Genomic DNA, 18,462 nt, shown 5'->3' on the forward strand with positions numbered 1-18,462 from the left:
TGAAATGCCAAAGTTCTCAGCTTCAAAAGGTTCTTCCTAGCTACTGTGTTTTTCCTTCAAATCTAAAGTCAGTACCTCCACCATGTATCTTCATCTCAGATTTTATAATCCATCCTCAGTAAATTCATTAAAGCAAATTTCAAACACTGGGAATTCATATTCCAAGTAATAATGATAATAACGCTTGCAGCATAGGTTTATATTTACAAAAGGAGCCATCTTGGGGCCGGCGCCGTGGCTCACTTGGTTATTCCTCCGCCTGCAGCACTGGCATCCCATATGGGCGCCGGGTTCTAGTCCTGATTGCTCCTCTTCCAGTCCAGCTCTCTGCTGTGGCCCAGGAAGGCAGTGGAGGATGGCCCAAGTGCTTGGGCCCTGCACTCACATGGGAGACCAGGAGGAAACACCTGGTTCCTGGCTTTGGATTGGCGCAGTTCTTGCCGTAGCGGTCATTTGGGGATGAACCAACGAAGGAAGACCTTTCTCTCTGTCTCTCTCTCACTGTCTATAACTCTATCTTTCAAATAAATAAATAAATAAAAAGTAGCTATCTTCCCCTGAAGGACTCTGTCCAATCAAATGCACAATCCCTTCTCTGTATGAGTGTTATATTTCCTTATAAAGAGAGGGAAATTCCATTAACTTAAAATTTACAGTCAATTATTTCCTTCTGTATAAACTTTGAAGAATAGTTATATGAATAAAATTTTAGAGGACATACACCACTTTCTTGGGAAAATAAGTTTTTAAGTCACCTCAAACACTACACACTTTATTAACCTCATACCAATTGTCATTCTTTATTAGCTTTTCATCACTGTAACTAAATTTCCTGAGGGAAGCTAACTTATAAATGAAAAGGTTTACTTTCCCTCAGTTTTGGGGATTCACAGCCCAAGATCTGGCAGCCCCATTGGTCTGGCCCCTGATAAGGGCAAGCCAGGAAACAGAGACAAGGATCATATTCATTCTCCATGTCCACGTCTCTCCCTACAAAGCCACAACAATTCAATCATGAAGTCTCCTCCCAGCAACTGAATGCCATCAATCCATGACTTTGTACCTCGACTGTCTGCATGAGCTGTTGAGTCAAATTATGTACAAACTCTAGTATGCTGTTTAGGCTTTTTAATGTTTTTCCTTAAAGAAACAAATACATAAAAAGAACTGATGTTTGGTGATCATCTTTCTCCAAACAGAACACCCACACTCACTTGTTAAAATATGTTTTACAACTCAAAATTAAGAAAATCTAATTTGCAAGTGACGGAAATTTAGAGCGATAGCGTTTCAGTTGTTAGTAAAACTAAAATTATGTGATGGGGGTAGAGTTATTGTGGCACAGGGAGTTAAGCCTGTCCTTGGGACACTTTCGTCTCAAATCAGAGGCAGATTAGGGTCCTGGCTACTCTGCTTCAGATCCAGCTTCCTCTGATGCATCCGGGAAGTCAGCAGGTGATGGCGCAAGTGCTTGGGCCTCTGCCACCCACATGGGAGACCTGGAGAGAGGCTGAGGCTCCAATCTTCTGCCTGATCCAGCCCTGGCTGTTGCAGACATTGTGAGTGAGACGTTGGATGGAAAATTCCCTCTCTCTTCTCTCTCTCTCCTTCTCCCTCTCCCTGACTCAGTATCTTTCAAGTAGATGAAAAATCAGTAAATACACATTTTAAAACTAACCAAAAAAAATCCCATGGTTATGGTCCTTAAAGAGTAATGAAATCAGGCATAAACACTTAGAGGTTGTTTTTATTAAAAAAAAAAAAAAAAAAAAAAAGAAAGCAAATAAAAAAATAAGTATCCAAGGGGAAGCAGTCGGGATATGACTCTCCGGATCAATGGCAACCTATGCTCTTTTCATAATTGAGAGCTAGGGCAGAATGTTCCCGTTAAAAGTCACATGATCAGCCACAGATGGGACCCAGAGATGGGTGAGGGCCCTGGAACAAGGGCGGAAGCAGAAGCAGCAGAAACAAAGCAGAGAGCCTTTGGACGATGGCTGCTGTGGTTTACGTAGGACATGGCGCCCAAAGTCACGCAGATGCTCAGTGTTTGAATGCCAGTGTTTACTGTTAATGTTGCTAGGAGTTACAGTGCTTAGGGGGAGGATCCAGTGGGACTTCCGAGGTGATTGGGGGCATGACCTCAGAAGACAGTTCTGGGGGCCAGCGCTGTGGCATAGCCAGTAAAGCCGCCACCTGCAGGGCTGGCATCCCACATGGGCACCCGTTTGTGTCCCAACTGCTCTACTTCTGATCCAGCTCTCTGCTACAGTCTGGGAAAGTATTCCAGTGTAACAACAAAGAGCTGACTACTACAATGGTAGACCAGGATAGAAGGAACTCAAAACCCCCAATACTTTTCTGATAGAAGAGCACAAAGATACTGAAGGATAAACATGTCTAGAATTTATAAACTAGAAAGACTAGAGGAGAAGTAACTAAGAAAATATCCACAGAGATATCTCTACTAGCCGAAAATCACATTCAGATCTCTGCAGAAAGGGAATCCTGTTGAAAATGAGCTCAACACAAAAATAATACATGCGTTATCAATAGTCACCAGACATAAATATATAGGAGTCATTAAACTTAAAAATCAGAAAACAGCACAATTTGAAAGAATGGAACCAGTGATTTGAAGAGAGTAGGAAGACCAAGAATTAGAATGAATAAGGCAGACTAATTGTGTCCAGTGTTGTATTTGCCTACATAAAGTATGAGAAGCCAGAAATAGGTTAGTAGGTGAGTGCTGATTTATAAAAATTAGTAACATTCCTATCCATCAATAAAGATCAAATGTAAATTTTTAAAGTTCCCATTCATAGTAAGAGTAAGAAACACAAAATACTTTGGAACAATCTAATAAATGAAGCATAAGATACATGACCTTTATGGAGAAACTGCCAGGTATTACCATAGGAGTTAAATAATAAATGAAAATTCATGAATAAATGGAGAAACATGCTGCATTCATGAATTAAATGATTCAGTAATATAAAGACATAAATTCTCCCCGAATTTGTCTATGCATTTAATATCACAGATTCTAAAGGTCATAAGACAGAGTTGTCCGGGAATATCAATTCATGCTAAGAAACGCAACAATAAAACAGGAATATCAAAATATCAAAACTTATAATAAAGGCAAAGGAATTAAAGCATGATGGCACCAAGGAAGAAATAGCCAAGTGCATCTGGATCAACAGGCCAAACCGACAAAGTAACTCAGGCAGGAAGACGCATACGATAGGCATAGCATGGAGGGGCTTAGTCCAGAGAGGACTTCCATTTTATCAGTCTCCTTTTTGTCTTATATTTGAAAATACATTTAAAACAAAAAACAAGGTTAAATTTATGAATGTCAGCCAGGTGCCTAGGTATATTTTTGTACTCAGTTTTTCCAAATAATGAGGCAGTAACTTTTGTAAAGAAAACCTTTAATATTTTTACTCTAAATCTTTATTAAAGTATGAAGGCAAGACCTATAGAGCACGGGGACCCATGAAGTGGGTAAGTTGGAGCTTATGTAGAAGAGCTAACATATTTTACTCTGTCCCTGGTACCATGCCAAGTGGAAAGAACATGTTAAAGAAAGTTTCCTGGAGATGAGTGTGGCAGCAGCCCTAGCACAGCCAGCAGAGACAGGGGAACATGCCATTTCAGAGTCCAGTTCTGGATTTTAAAGTCCTGTTCTCGAGGATTAGGCACAAACCTCTGCCATTTCTTTACACAGAACTCAGAAGAGCAGTTTGTGGCACCATAAACTTCATATTCAGTTTTTACTAATGAAGTGTCATCTATGTACAAGATTTTGAAGCAATTCAACAACTGAATGGTAAGGCTTCTGTGTTGTTTTTAACAATCATGAAAGGGGTTGGCACTGTGGCATAGCGGTTAAAGCCACTGCCTGCAGTGTCAGCATCCCATATGGGCACCACTTCTAGTCCTGGCTGCTCTAATTCCGATCCAGCTCTCTGCTATGAGCTGGGAAAACCATGGAAGATGGCCCAAGTTCTTGGGCCCCTGCACCCACGTGGGAGACCCAAAAGAAGCTCCTGGCTCCTGACTTCAGATCAGCACAGCTCTGGCCGTTGCGGCCAATTGGGGAGTGAACCAGCAAATGGAAGACTCTCTCTCTGTCTCTCTCTCTCTCTCTCTTTCTCCCTCTCTCCATGTAACTTTGACTTTCAAACAAATAAAACTTTTTAAAAAAACAATTATGAAAGGACCCACATAGCAACACAAAAGTTCAGCTTGAAATCACACAGGAGAAAAGATAACTTGCAAATTTAATTACATGAATGAGCACATTTGAAAATATACCCTATGTGAGATTTTCGAGCCTATGAAAATCATTCAAATAGATGCATAGAGCTTTCTTATTTTGGACTCTAATTGTGTTGCTGACGTAAGTGAAGCAGAGGAATGTCATGGTTGTGAAGCAAGTGCATCCTCTGTATTTATGTGTCTGCACGTATACATATTTATGAGTACATATACATGTGCATACTGCGTGTTTTTTATTTCGGCAAACTCAGAAATGTGATTCGGGGCCTCTAGCATGGATTTTAGAATGGATAACAGCAATGGGCTAACTTTAAGAGAAGGGGAAGGCCACGTTTTCGCATGATTTTGCATCAGAAACGCAGACGGGTGGTTGGAGTTCTAGACTCAGACATCCCACATTGCGGCCTTTTCCTAGCACGGCTGTGCTTCACACTGAGCCCTGGAAGGAGCCTGCTGAGGGCATCGTCATTGCTCGAAGGCAGAGGCGACACCTACTCCCTTACTTTCCCCCAGAAAATGGTGCATGGCCCTTGGGCACGAAACCTCTCCCAGCACAGCTCTGCTGGATGCAGGCAGCTCCTTGAAGCTGTGTCTCCCTGGTCTCTTTTCTCCCATCTCTCACTCAGTCTCATTGGTCCTGCCCTCTGCTTCCTCTTTCTCTGTCTCTCGTGGATCAGCTTTGATCAATTTGCTCCTCATTTCACAACACCATTTGTTTGCTCAAGTGCACCTTTCTTTAAAAAAAATTATTTATTTTATCTGAAAGGCAGAGTTACAGAGAAAGAGGGGGAGAGAGAGAGATAGACAGCCAGACAGAGAGTGAGCTTCCATCACTGGGTCACTACCCAAAGAGCTATTTGGCTACCCAAATAGCCAGGGCTATTGCCAGGAGCCAGGCCGAAGCCAGGAGCCGGGAGCCAGAAGCTTCTTCCGGGTCTCTTACATGGGTGCAGCGGCGCAAGCACTTGGGCCATTCTCCACTGCTTTCCCAGGCACATTAGCAGGGAGCTCAATCGTAAGTGGAGCAGCCGGGACACAAGCCACTGCCCATATGTGATGCCGGCATTGTAAGGACTTAACCCTTTATGCTACAACGCTGAAGATGTCCCTTCAGCACCTTTCTTCAGCCACACACTAGGAGTCTTCAAAAAGTTCCTGGGAAATGTGTATTATGAAAAAACTGCATGGATTTCAAATATTTTTGCACCAAAATAAACTTATGTTCTAATTCCATGCTTCTACTTTTAAATTTTTAAACAAAACTTCAATTTTTTTAGATAAATTAACTTTTGTAAAGATTTATTTGTTTGAAAGGCAGAATGACAGAAAGAGAAGGAGAGACAGAGAGTGACAGAGAGAGCACTTCCAGCCACAGTGGCTAGGGATGGGTCAGGATACCATCCATGTCTCCCACATGGGTGGCAGAGGCCCACGTATTTGGGCCATCTTCTACTGCTTTCCCAGGTTCATCAACAGGGAGGTAGATCAGAAGCAAAGCAGCCAGGACTTGCAGCAGTATCCAGATAGCGGATGCCAGCATCCCAGGCAGTGGCTTAACCCATTGCATCACAAGCCAGGCGCCTCCCCAGATTTTTACAAGTGCCTGAGGGTGTCACACTTAGAGGATGGTTGCGGTCTGACCCAGCCAGATGCAGACAAAGACCTCAGGGGCCACGGTATATCCTGGTCCTGGGCCTGCTCAGGGCCCAGCTCATCTCCCAGTGCAGACCATGCAGAGCAGTGGTGGGCGGGTCCTAGGTTTCCAGGCTGCAGAGGTGATGCTTCCACAGAGAGGCGGGTCTCCCCTAACGGCCCCACCCCCACAGTATCTCCCATTCTCTAGCTACTCCAGCCCCTGGCACCAGCACTTCAGTGCCTGCCTCTCCCATCTTCCCTCTCCCACTTCCGACCTTCCCTTTGTCCTGCGCCAATTCCTCTGTGAAATGCCTTCCTCCCGCAGCACCTCAGTGGCTCCTCTGGACCAGAGCCTGGAGGGCTTATCAGTTCCAACCCCTCCTCCCCAGCGTCCCTGGCCCCAGGAAAGCCCAGTGCCTGCCTGTAGCATCAGTCATCCTCCTCACCTCCCCCCATTCCAAGCAGGCACAAACACCCCCACCCCCACCCCCACCCCCCGCCACTCAGGCTGCTTCTCCCTCTTGCCTCCGTGAAACCCTCCCCATCTCTAACTCACAATCATTTTTCTGCTCTCCCGGGGGGGGGGGGGGGGGGGCGCACTGTCTATTTCCTCCACGCCCCTTCATCCCAACCTCAGTACAAGTGTCATTGGTGTGCTCCTACATTCCAATGCTGTTTTCACGTAAAATATTTGCTTCTGCTTTTTTTTTATATACTCAGGTCATTTTCCCCCATCCCTTTTCTGGTCGGCCTCTTTCTGCAAGGAAGACCACGTCACCTCGTTGAGGGTACGCCCTGAAGTCATGGGGTGACTTAGCCGTCCACCTGCATGACCCACGCAAGAGCCTGATTCCTCAGCCCCCGAGAGACTCACTTGTAAGGATCCCCCTCAGTGTCCCTTCAGCCACACACACCCTTGCCCAGCCTGGACCTCTTTATCACCTCAACAACCCAACTTTAAAATCCTGAAACATGCTACTCCAGTCTTTTGATACCTAAGTCTCTGGGAAGTCCTCAGACTCCAGCAGCCATTTCTCTCCTCCCTCTCCCAAGGCCTTTCTGCTGTCACTCATCTCCCTGTCAAGACCAGACCTCAGGCGCCACCACTTCACCCACCATCTTACACGTGTCATCAACTCCCTCAAGCCCTGCCCTACAGTCACGTCTACCAACACCTCCCTTATTTCCACGTCAGTGCCTAAAGATTGGTTCTGGAGTGCTAATCCAGAAAAATCAATCAGCCTCTCAGACTGGAGTTGCCAAGCCCAGAGTTTCCACAATCCTCTCTTTTCATGATTCCTTGCTCCATTCACAACCTACTCCTCACTGACAGCTCCTCCAACTTCCTGCACTACCAAAGCTCCTACTTCAACACAGGTCTTCCCACTCCCCACCTCCTGCTCTTAGAAACTGAGATGCAATGAACTCCACCTCCCGGCCCACTGCCTAGGAAACTAGGCAAACACTGAGCCAGCATGGAGAACAAAAGGACATCAAACAGGGCCTTGGGTGTGTGGAAAAGGGGTTTTGCATCCATCTCTGCTCTACTGCCCCCTTGCTCAAGCTCCTTACCAACTCTGAACTGGAGGATGGTTATGGGTAATGCTACCTCTTAGTGTCCTAGAATGGACTGACTTAAAGATACAACCTATCACTACAGGTAATTATTAGACATCTTCACTCCACCCTTGCCCTACAGGACCCCACAGGCTAACACAGGCAGAACCAACAAAACAACCACCTCCAACATGAGAAGTCCACCACAAAGGCACGAGCTCAAAGCAACAGGAACTCAGAGATGGAGGATCTTCACCCTGCCCTCGGCCCTTGCATGAGGACATCACAGGTGGGGCTTGGTGACAGATGTCTACTTGTGTGTCCCGAAGCTATTCCACATAAGCAGTGTTGATCTGTTTGGGTTCGAGAATTTGAGGAAAAGGAAGCAAAGGCTGCAGTTCTCAGATTTGTAGCAAGTTTTTCTCTGATTCGGTTCAGTGATTCTTAGAATGTTTTCCTTGAACAGCTAAAACATGATTAAAGCAGCTTATTATGATAGAAAGAGTTCTTCTGACATGACTGGTAGCCCCTGGCAGTTCCTGAGGGCTGCCCCGCAGGAAGCCAATCCCTGCTGCTAATCTGTGAGGGGGAAGTGCACTCAAGTGGCAGCAGTATCCAGCTCTGTCTGACATAGGACAGCTCCACTGCGCTCTCTTAAACATCTTGAGAAGTGTGCCCAGTGTTTTCAAAGTGACTGAGCAAGTCCTACTTCTTTCTCTTTGCCTGACTTCTCATAGGGTTCAATGAGCGCAGGCCACCCTCACTTACCCCTAGGATGGTTACAGTGGCTCTCGATCAGACAGGCTCTCTGTGCTACGCATATCAGTGACCAAAGGGACTATTTAGTTGTTGTCTGATGTGGGGCATTTCAAATATTTTCAGTAGAATTCAAATATCTTGCCTTGAACATCAACAAGATGCATTAAAATCTATAAACCAGGATTAAGGATAGTAGTTGAGGGATGGATGTTTGGGGCAGCAATTAGCTACCACTTGGAGTACCCATATACCATACTACAAAGTCCGACTCCAAGTGTTGACTATGGTCTCATTCCGGCTTCCTGCTAATGTGCACCCTGGGAGACAGCAGGTGATGGCTCAAGAACTTGAGTCCAAACCGTCCGCATTGGAGACCCAAATTGAGTTTCCAGCTCCTGGATTTAGCCAGGCTCAGCCCCAGATGTCGTGGCCATCTGGGAAATGAACTAATGGATAGGGGTTCTCTCTGTGTCTCTCTGTATGTCTCTCTGCCTTTCAAATAAGCTACATAAATAAGTGGAAAAATATTAATAAAAAATAAATACCTAGTGATGCCAAGGTATCAAGAGTTTACCAATTCTCTACACTGAGTTGCCAGTCTCAGTCTTAACGGTGTCTTCAGATCCAGCAACTCTTGTTTCTGGTTTCACCTGGGGCAGAGAGTATTTGGAAAGTTAGAGAGCTGGTGTTCCCTCCCCCCAGGCAAATGTCACAGACTCTCCCCTAGGCCTTGCCTTCTCTGGGAGCACAGCCACCCAAACAGGGTGACTCACCTGAGGTTAACCCTGTCCTGATGGTAAAACCAAAGGTCTGGGACAGTGCTGTGGCATTCCCTATGGGCACCGGTTCAAGTCCTGGCTGCTCCTCTTCCAATCCAGCTCTCTGCTGATGGCTTGGGAAAGCAGTAGAAGATGGCCCAAGTGCTCAGGCCCCTGCACCCACATGGGAGACCTGGAAGAAGCTCCTGGCCCCTGGCTTCCAATCAGCCCAGCTCCAGCTGTTGAGGCCTTCTGGGGAGTGAACTGGTGGATGGAAGACCTCTCTCTCTTTCTCTCTCTCTAACTCTGCCTTTCAAATAAATGAATAAATCTTTTTAAAAGTTTTAAAAAGAAAAAAAAACTAAAGGTCCAACGATCAGGAACCCAGATTCCTAACTCTTCTTCAACAGTAGCAGACTGGGGAGATGGCACATAACCGGCTCTCCCACTTTCCTGGCCTTATGATCACTCCACTCTCTTACTTCATCATCCAGGACACCAAGCATGGGCTGAATCGCCAGGAAGTGCTGATGATCTCTGCAACATCTACTTTCTTTTTCTCTCTCTTGCCTTGCAGAGATCTCTGAGGCACTAACCCTCTGATAACCATGGGAGGCAAGAGGACCACAAGGAAGCTCTCTTAATTAACTTGCACATATGAAAATTGTTTACCACAATACCAGTAGCATAGCAAACGGTCACAAATATTATATTCCTGTGTGTCAGATGCAGTCCAATAAAAATAATACAGCTTGTTGCCTTTGATGCACTCACACTTGGAGAGAGAGGCAAAAAAAATAGAATGTGTACATTTTAAGTTAGGCCTCACTCAAGGTGTTAAAAACTTCAACCCGGTAAGTGGAGAGTGAGCAAAATTTGGAGTCAAGAAAAAAATAATACAGAGGGCAAAAGGGACCACTTGCAACCACTGGTGAAGCAAATGTGCTTAATGTGTACATCACTCGGACTGTGTAGGTTCAGACGTGTGGCTTCCCCTCCAGGAAAGCTACCGCCTACATCGTTTCTCAAGGACTTTGAAATCTTCCTGTGGAGCGAAAACACAGTTCTGCTGCTTCCCTGGAAACGACACAGCAGCTCATTTCTCTGGATGCTCATTTTATTGATCTCAGAATGTGTTTTAGAGTTTGGGGATCTCTCGTCATCTAAAGCTAATGAGGACAGGCCTTTAAAAGTGGTTTGTTCTCTTGCACTTTTCTAACTAGGTCAATAAACAAATATACTAGACAAATGCTATCTTTGCAGGCTTTTGCTAGAAGCGCATCCAAAGATGGCCCCTGAGACCCTCAATTTAATTAGATTCAGTAGGGGGTCTAGACACTGCCACTGTCTCTGGAACTTTTCAGCATCCCACTTCAGACATGAACTTAGGAAACTGCAACCGACACAGGCTTTCAAAATGTAGCGAAGAAAATTGTAGATCTATTATCATCATTAGGACAGTGTCCTCACTAAGCACAGCTCAGTGCTCTACTTTTCAAATACTTATTTCCCAAAATAAATGAATGGATAGACTTCCATTCTTTTTTTTTTAAATTTATTTGACTGGTAGAGTTATAGACAGTGAGAGAGAGAGAGAGAGAGAGAGAGAGAGAGAGAGAGAGAGAAAGGTCTTCCTTCCATTGGTTTATTCCCCAAATGGCTGCTATGGCCAGCGCTGCACTGATCTGAAACCAGGAGCCAAGTACCTCTTCCAGGTCTCCCACGTGGGTGCTGGGGCCCAAGCACTTTGGGCCATCCTCCACTGCCCTCCCAGGCCACAGCAGAGGGGCAACCGGGACTAGAACCCAGCGCCCATATGGGATGCCAGCACAGCAGGTGGAGGATTAACCAACTGAGCCATGGCGCCGGCCCATTCTTTCTGATAAGAGTGAAAATTGGCAATATCCCAGATGTGTTACCATAGTTGGGCAGTGGAAGAAATTATGAGTACTCATAGGATTCTGTGCATTGCCATTCAACATATAAGTAGGTGTACATATATGTGTGTGTATGTGGGTACACACACATATATATATACACATATAGATAAAAAGCTAATCCATAGGACAATTTGGACATTAGAATTTTATTTTTGAGTGCATATATATTCAATAATAAGAATGCAATGTTAATATGCTAACACTGCTTATATCTGAATTATGGGGATAGAAGTGATGGTTTTTCATATCTGAATACTGTATTTTGTATAATGAATGTTAATTACTGGTCTGAGTAAATGGCATAATTAAAGCTAAATACACATAAATTAGAAAATAAGAATTATTCTCTGTTACAGCAGAGAACTGCTGCTGAGGCTAGTGTCTAGAAGCGCCTAGAAAGTGACTGCACACAGCAGGAGGTGCTGGAAAGAACACACATCAGACTCAAGCCAACCCTGGAGGCCCAGGTCAATTTCTTCATTTCATGGTAAGGTAGCTAACACCCCCGAAGCCAAGTGTCCTGCTCTAAACCCTACCATTCATCAAGCGTGGTAACCAGGCTGCTGACTCATGCTGGAATCACTTTCACATGCATCACATCTCACACAGGTGCAGCTAGATACTTTCAAGAATATAGAATAATTTTAAAACAGTCACTCTTCACACATTGAACGGGGGCGACCTAGGGGAAACCCTAGCACAGATGAGGCATGGTCTGGCTGGCTCACAAGTCTGCGATTTGATTCTCTCTCTACACCATTTCTTCACCCTGCAGCAGGAGAGTTGAGGCTTCTTCACTTGTGAGAACAGCAAGTGGAAACAGAAAGGCTTCCTGAGGATTAAGCAAGAAACTGGCACACAGCCTTTTCCATCGCACTCTGTTAGCAAAGCAAATCACAAGGCCAGCCCAGTGCAGCAAAATATACTCTGTCTGCTCACAGGCGGAGCTACAAAGAACCACGGCCATGTTTGCCATCTATGCCATTTACACAAGGAAAGAAATAGGTTCCTACAAGAATGACTCAGTGCGAACCTGTGATCTTCAGGGTCCCAAGAGTCCAAAGACGAGCCTGAAGACAAGCCTCCTGTAAGAACGAGCACCTGGTGATGATTCAGCGCCAGAGCTGGGACTCAGACTGGAGACCAAGGCCAGAGCTGAGCCTGTTAGTCGTGATTCTCCACCGCTCAATTCAAAGAGCTGCTCTCCCAAGCTGTTACCCAAGTCTCAACCCAACTATATTCAACCCAAGTATATCAAGTGTCTTCTTTTAGCCTCCATAGCAACAAATGGCCATCTAGGTTAGTCCTTACCTTGCACTGTTCCATACTGGGGTCATTTTACTACTTTGATCTCCTATCATAGATAGGAGGGCAGGCACTATAACCCGCACTACATGAATCACTACACCTGCTAATGATCACACAAGGCCAGTACACCAGAATGCATTGGCTACACGTCAAGACATTTGCATTGATGTTTATAACTGAGCTGTCTCTAGTTTGCCTTCTATTGTACCATCTTAAGGAGAGTTTTTAAACAATGTACATCTACTTTATAAAAATAATTTGAAAACTTTCCTCCACTTTTTGTATCATGATATTTAAATGATTTAAATGTAATTGGAATGATTTCTTCCTTAAAAGTATAGTAAATTATCCTCTGAATTCATCTACACTTTTGTAGGTGGTAAACTTGGATGCCTTAATAATAAGGAACTTGTTCAAATTTTCTCTTTTGGGTTTAGTTTCAGGAATTCATATTTCTCTTAATTATCATCTCTTTGAGGCTCTCAAGTGTACCATATAAATCCAAATAAAGCAGTCTTTAGTTACTCTTTTAAGTTATTTCTCCGGCATGTGTGTTGATTTACCCATTAATATTCCGACTTTGGAATATTTGCCCATTTTTCTCGCATTTCTTTATTTAAAGGTTAATTAGCTGATGGTTCCCAGTTTTACTATTTTTGTGAAAGAATCAAATCTTGTATTTAAATATTAAAACTTTGCCGTGGTTTTATTTTCTAGTACAATTTTTGAAATCATTAATTCTAATGTATAATACTCAAGCAGAATGGGGAAAGGGACATTAAGCATAGATGTACAACATCAAGAATTATTTTACAGTTCAAACTGATGTAACTACCACTCAAGTCAAGACACTGAGGTTTGGCAGTAACCCGCAAACATGATCCCTTCCCTTTCTAACAGTGTCCCACCTCCTTAGAGCTAAGCGTGCTGACTTTGTGGTAATAAGCCCTTGTTTTTCTTTATGATTTTAGCACCTATATAGACAAGCTAAGCACTGTAATTTAGCTTTGCCTATTTTTTATATTTTATATAAGTGGAATCTCACATTGTGTATGCTAGAAAATTCAGTGTAGCTATGTACAAATGAAGACTATTCATTTTGTTGCAAAATAATTTTTAATTAAATGTCTGCTCTATTTATTTTTTAATGATAATGGGAATCTTTACAGTTTTTGATTATTACAATGTCAACAAGTGTAGCCTAACACACACATGCATATTTTCTCCAGGCAAAGATCAATAACCCTTGGATTTGCAGAATTCACAAAGACCATGAACTTGAATGAGAAAAAAATTACATCTTCAATTCCACTAACTTCTAACTGAAATGCAACCTTTTCTTCCATTACAAATCTAGGCAAACACACATACACACACATACACACACACACACATCACCTGTGCCTGCAGCTTTATCATGGATAGATTTGTGTCTTTGTCACGGACAGATGTGATAGAGATTCGGTGTGGCATTATGGTGATAGATATCTAGAAATATCTTTTATACTGATCACTAGTTTGAAATTGTGGTAACTAGACCCACTATTAGCTGTTGAAGCTTCTTATAGATGGATACATTTTACTATAGCACAAAATCGTTATTTTCATATTGATAGCTGCATTCTGATAAAGTTGTTTCTTTTTGTCATTCCATGTATTTTTTATTTTAATTTCTCATGAGAAGGGGTCTCTTGGCTTTGCCAGATTGTCAAAGGAAGGGCACACAGCACACACACCCACACACACACACACACACACACACACGATTTGGTGCTCCAGGGAATATAAGCAGGAGGGGGAGAAGGCCTGTGAATCAGTCAGGGACGAGCAAGGCTAAGCCACAGTAACAATCCTACAGAGCACCAATTCATTTCTCGCCGTTCTTCATTGCCCCGAGTCTACCCTGGGTTATCTGGGGAATTCAGGAACTCAGTCAGGGAGCTGGGATGCTAGTGCACCCACCTAGTTGGTGAGCTGGGATGCCAGCGTGCCCACCTAGTCAGGGAGCTGGGATGCTGGCGCCCACCTAGTCAGTGAGCTGGGATGCCGGCGCCCACCTAGTCAGTGAGCTGGGATGCCGGCGCCCCCACCTAGTCAGGGAGCTGGGATGCCAGTGCGCCCACCTAGTCAGGGAGCTGGGATGCTAGTGCACCCACCTAGTCAGGGAGCTGGGATGCTGGCACGCCCACCTAGTCAGGGAGCTGGGATGCCAGCACGCCCACCTAGTCAGGGAGCTGGGATGCCAGTGCGCCCACCTAGTCAGGGAGCTGGGATGCCAGTGCGCCCACCTAGTCAGGGAGCTGGGATGCTGGCACGCCCACCTAGTCAGGGAGCTGGGATGCCAGCGCCCACCTAGTCAGGGAGCTGGGATGCCGGCGCCCACCTAGTCAGGGAGCTGGGATGCCAGTGCACCCACCTAGTCGGTGAGCTGGGATGCCGGCGCCCACCTAGTCAGGGAGCTGGGATGCCAGTGCACCCACCTAGTCAGTGAGCTGGGATGCCGGCGCCCCCACCTAGTCAGGGAGCTGGGATGCCAGTGCACCCACCTAGTCAGGGAGCTGGGATGCTAGTGCACCCACCTAGTCAGGGAGCTGGGATGCTGGCACGCCCACCTAGTCAGGGAGCTGGGATGCCAGCACGCTCACCTAATCAGGGAGCTGGGATGCCGGCGCCCACCTAGTCAGGGAGCTGGGATGCCAGTGCGCCCACCTAGTCAGGGAGCTGGGATGCTGGCACGCCCACCTAGTCAGGGAGCTGGGATGCCAGCGCCCACCTAGTCAGGGAGCTGGGATGCCGGCGCCCCCACCTAGTCAGGGAGCTGGGATGCCAGTGCGCCCACCTAGTCGGTGAGCTGGGATGCCGGCGCCCACCTAGTCAGGGAGCTGGGATGCCGGCGCGCCCACCAGCTACAGGAGGACCAGTGGCTGCGGAAAGGGCAGCAGAACAGAGCAGATCCAGCCCTGCAGCTTCAGAGCGCTGAAGAGGAAATGAGGGATTCACCCTTAGCCAAAGGAAACTGCTCGCTTGTACCTGCCTTAACAGGGATAGAACAAGAATTCCATCACGTGTCGGAAGGAAGTAAACTAAAAATCAGAGAATAAATACTTTCAGTTTTCATTACCTAATGCCCCAAAGTTCACTATTTTACAAACCCAACAACCCAGTATAAGAATTCATCTACTCGATATTTCCTCCACAGTTCTTGGAATTGTGAAGTTATTTTTTATTTCAGTCATTCCCACTGTTGCAGTTTTTCCTGGATTATTTCTGAGAAAGATCATTTCTGTATATTAGTCATTTGTATGTCACGTTTTGTAAAGTGCCCTTTCATGCCATTTGCCCGGGTTTAATTAGATTCCCATTTTCCTGTTCTTTCTCCTATTTATATAACAGAGTTTACCTGTTTCTGTTGCTGACCTTTTGTTCCTCCTATCTTTGGTCCTATTCCCTTGTTTTAGAGACTTAGTTGCTTCATTAGTATTTTTTGATTCAGGAATACTAACGTGGTTATCATTTCATCACCTCCATGGAAACGCAAGTAGTATTTTTATTTATAATTTGCTCCATTTCTTCAATCATCTCTTGTTGCTACTGTTTTATTTCATTGATAGTATCTCATGAGCAAACTGGCTTTGGCCTTCAGAAACCTGTAAGATAGAGTTGTGCTTCTATGATTGCAAATTTTTGGCCTCAACGTCTACCTAACCCACCTGTGACCTTATCACTTTGTGTATGTCTCCTTTACGAATGGCCTCCTCAGCAGAAATGTTCCTGCACAACTCCTCAGCTGTCTCAGGCTGGAAACCTGGAGCAGCTCCTGCTGCCAGGACACGCACCAGGGCTGCAGGTGCAAACAGGGAATTGTTAGTTCTGGACTTGCAGTCGTGACACACACGAGAAGAAGTGCTCTCACGGGGCTTCCTTCTGAATGCCGTCTTTCAGTCTCCTCATTTCTGCTGTTACAATTGCTCTGCCTGCTGCTGGTGCGAGTTCTCATCCACACCTTGGTTCCACTAAAGGCTGAGGCTTTCTGTTTCCTTTTGCTGGTTTTTAAGCTGACAAAATAGAGCAACAGAGAGTACCAGCTTCACATTTTCAAATCAGAATTCCATCAGAGGTTAAAAATGAGTGCCATGTTCAAGACTGCATTTTAGAAGTGCTCATAAAGAGGCATATTAAGAATACAGACAAAGCAATGACCAGTTAGGAGTCCATGTCAGTCATCCTGTCAGCTGATGATAACAATCTGTGCAGCAGGACATCGATATAGAGCAGTATTTGGGTTGAAGAATAATACAAACTGAGGGACATTTTAATGTGAGGACTGAAGAATAAAAAGCAAAAAAAGATACTCTCATGCTTCTAGAATATTGGGAGAATTTTTGTCCCTTGTATAGTACTGAAATCAGAGTGCAGAGTATATTTCCACATACAATGCTCTCTGAAACACACGCATATGTACTGATGAGAAAATTTCAATGCTAGCAATGACTTGAGATATTTCAAAAAGATAACAATATGTTTTACAACCACAATGCTAAAGGGGATACTGTTTTATAATAAGAAATTGCTGTGTGGACTTACTTCATTAAAATTCCTGAAAGATCACTAATTCTCCCTCTATCTTTGAAATACTCCAGAACTCTGACCCTCTAACTCTTTTAAGTGTGTGATTGACAAGTCAATCTTATCTCCATATTGAAGTGATATTACACTTAAAATGTAAATCTTTATTCTACCTCATCAAGATAGATAGATGGATGACTGCCTAGATATACCATCTGGGAATGGATCAGAGTTTATATATATATATATATATATATATATATATATATATACACACACACACACACATACATACATACATATATATATATTTTATGGATGATAGTGGCTTTAAAAATTGGTAGGGCTAATTCCAATTCTGAGAAAGATGTGATAACAAAGATCACATATACATTCCTGCCTGAAAAACTAAAAAAACTAAAAATTAAAAGTAAATAGACAAAATATACCATGATAGTTTTCAAAAATAAATCAGTGATCTTTGAATGATGGGGAACAAAACAAGTTGAGCTCGATATTTGCCCCAGTTTACTGCCCTGACAAATTTTTCAGTGTGTTGCTCAGGAATCTGGGCAAGACCAAAGGCTGCCTGAGTCACAGAGACAACCTGACGTTCTGAGGGAGACAAAGGCCGCTGGAGTTTTCAGGACAGAACCGCGGAGACAGTGCTGCACAGACGGAACTCCGATCTTGGGAGAGTCCCTTCCTCTGCTCAGAAGGAATCAGGATATGGATGTGAGGAGACTACCAGAGGCTCAGAAGAATCATCAGAGAGGACTAGAAGGAAAGTGACCCGGATTCCCACCCAGAACTGAGAATCATGTCATCACCCAGCTCCGGAAGTTCGTAATTCACAAACAGGTGGAGTTCTCACTAGGGACAGAAGAGACACGCTTCAATGGTGGTGAACAATTTGTTCTAGGCTAATGCTGTTATGGCCCTATTGAACAGTCATAAAACAAAACACAAATGGATCAAATTGTTTCATTTAACTATGTCCCAGTATGAAGCTTCAATAAATTCAAAAATTCCCAGTCTCCAGTAAGGTAATATTCAGACTGATTTGCATCTATTCTAAGACTATCAGACATGCAAATAGAGGAAAATGTGACTCACGTGAATAAGAGAATCAACCAACACAACTGAGCCAGAACTAACAATCCTAGAAATAGCAGCAAGAACACTGAACACTCATCATGAATTCTGCTGCTCTTAAAGGAAAGATAACACATGGAAAGTATGAAAAGATCCAAATCAAACATTCATAGGTTAAAAAATATAATGATTGAGATGAAAAGTGTATTTCATAGATGTGTATTTCATCAGAATAGGTACTGTAGAATAAAAGATTAGTAAACTCTAAGAGATAGCAATAGAAACCACCCAGAAGGGAACGCAGAGATAAAGCATCAAAAAATGAAAATACCGTCAGTAAATCTGGTGACCACTCCGAGCACTGTGAGATATGTGTGTGTGTGTGTGTACAATTACAAAAATATTTTGAATAACTGGTTTTTCAAAATTCTATGGAAACTATAAAATCACAGATGCAAGAAGCTCAGTAAACCTCAAGCACAAGAAACATGAAGAAACTACACCACAGCAGGCCAAAACTAACTTGCTCAAAACCAGTGATTAAGAGAAATCATTAA

The 18,462-nt window shown here is 44.1% G+C and overlaps 1 long non-coding RNA gene across 20 annotated transcripts in view; it reads right to left on the reverse strand.

Annotated features, from left to right (window-relative positions):
* Positions 1 to 18,462, reverse strand: part of LOC103350379 (uncharacterized) — a 547,263-nt gene that overhangs the window by 271,225 nt on the left and 257,576 nt on the right. For 3 of the 20 annotated variants that reach the window (XR_011388266.1, XR_011388269.1, XR_011388265.1), the window contains one exon: positions 8,784 to 8,888. The exons of the other annotated variants lie outside the window; for them this stretch is intronic. This is a non-coding gene — a long non-coding RNA (uncharacterized lncRNA). The remainder of the gene's footprint in view (positions 1 to 8,783; positions 8,889 to 18,462) is intronic. 20 annotated transcript variants of the gene reach the window in all.

The sequence above is a fragment of the Oryctolagus cuniculus genome, chromosome 4, assembly GCF_964237555.1.
Source record: "Oryctolagus cuniculus chromosome 4, mOryCun1.1, whole genome shotgun sequence".
NCBI lineage: Eukaryota > Metazoa > Chordata > Mammalia > Lagomorpha > Leporidae > Oryctolagus > Oryctolagus cuniculus.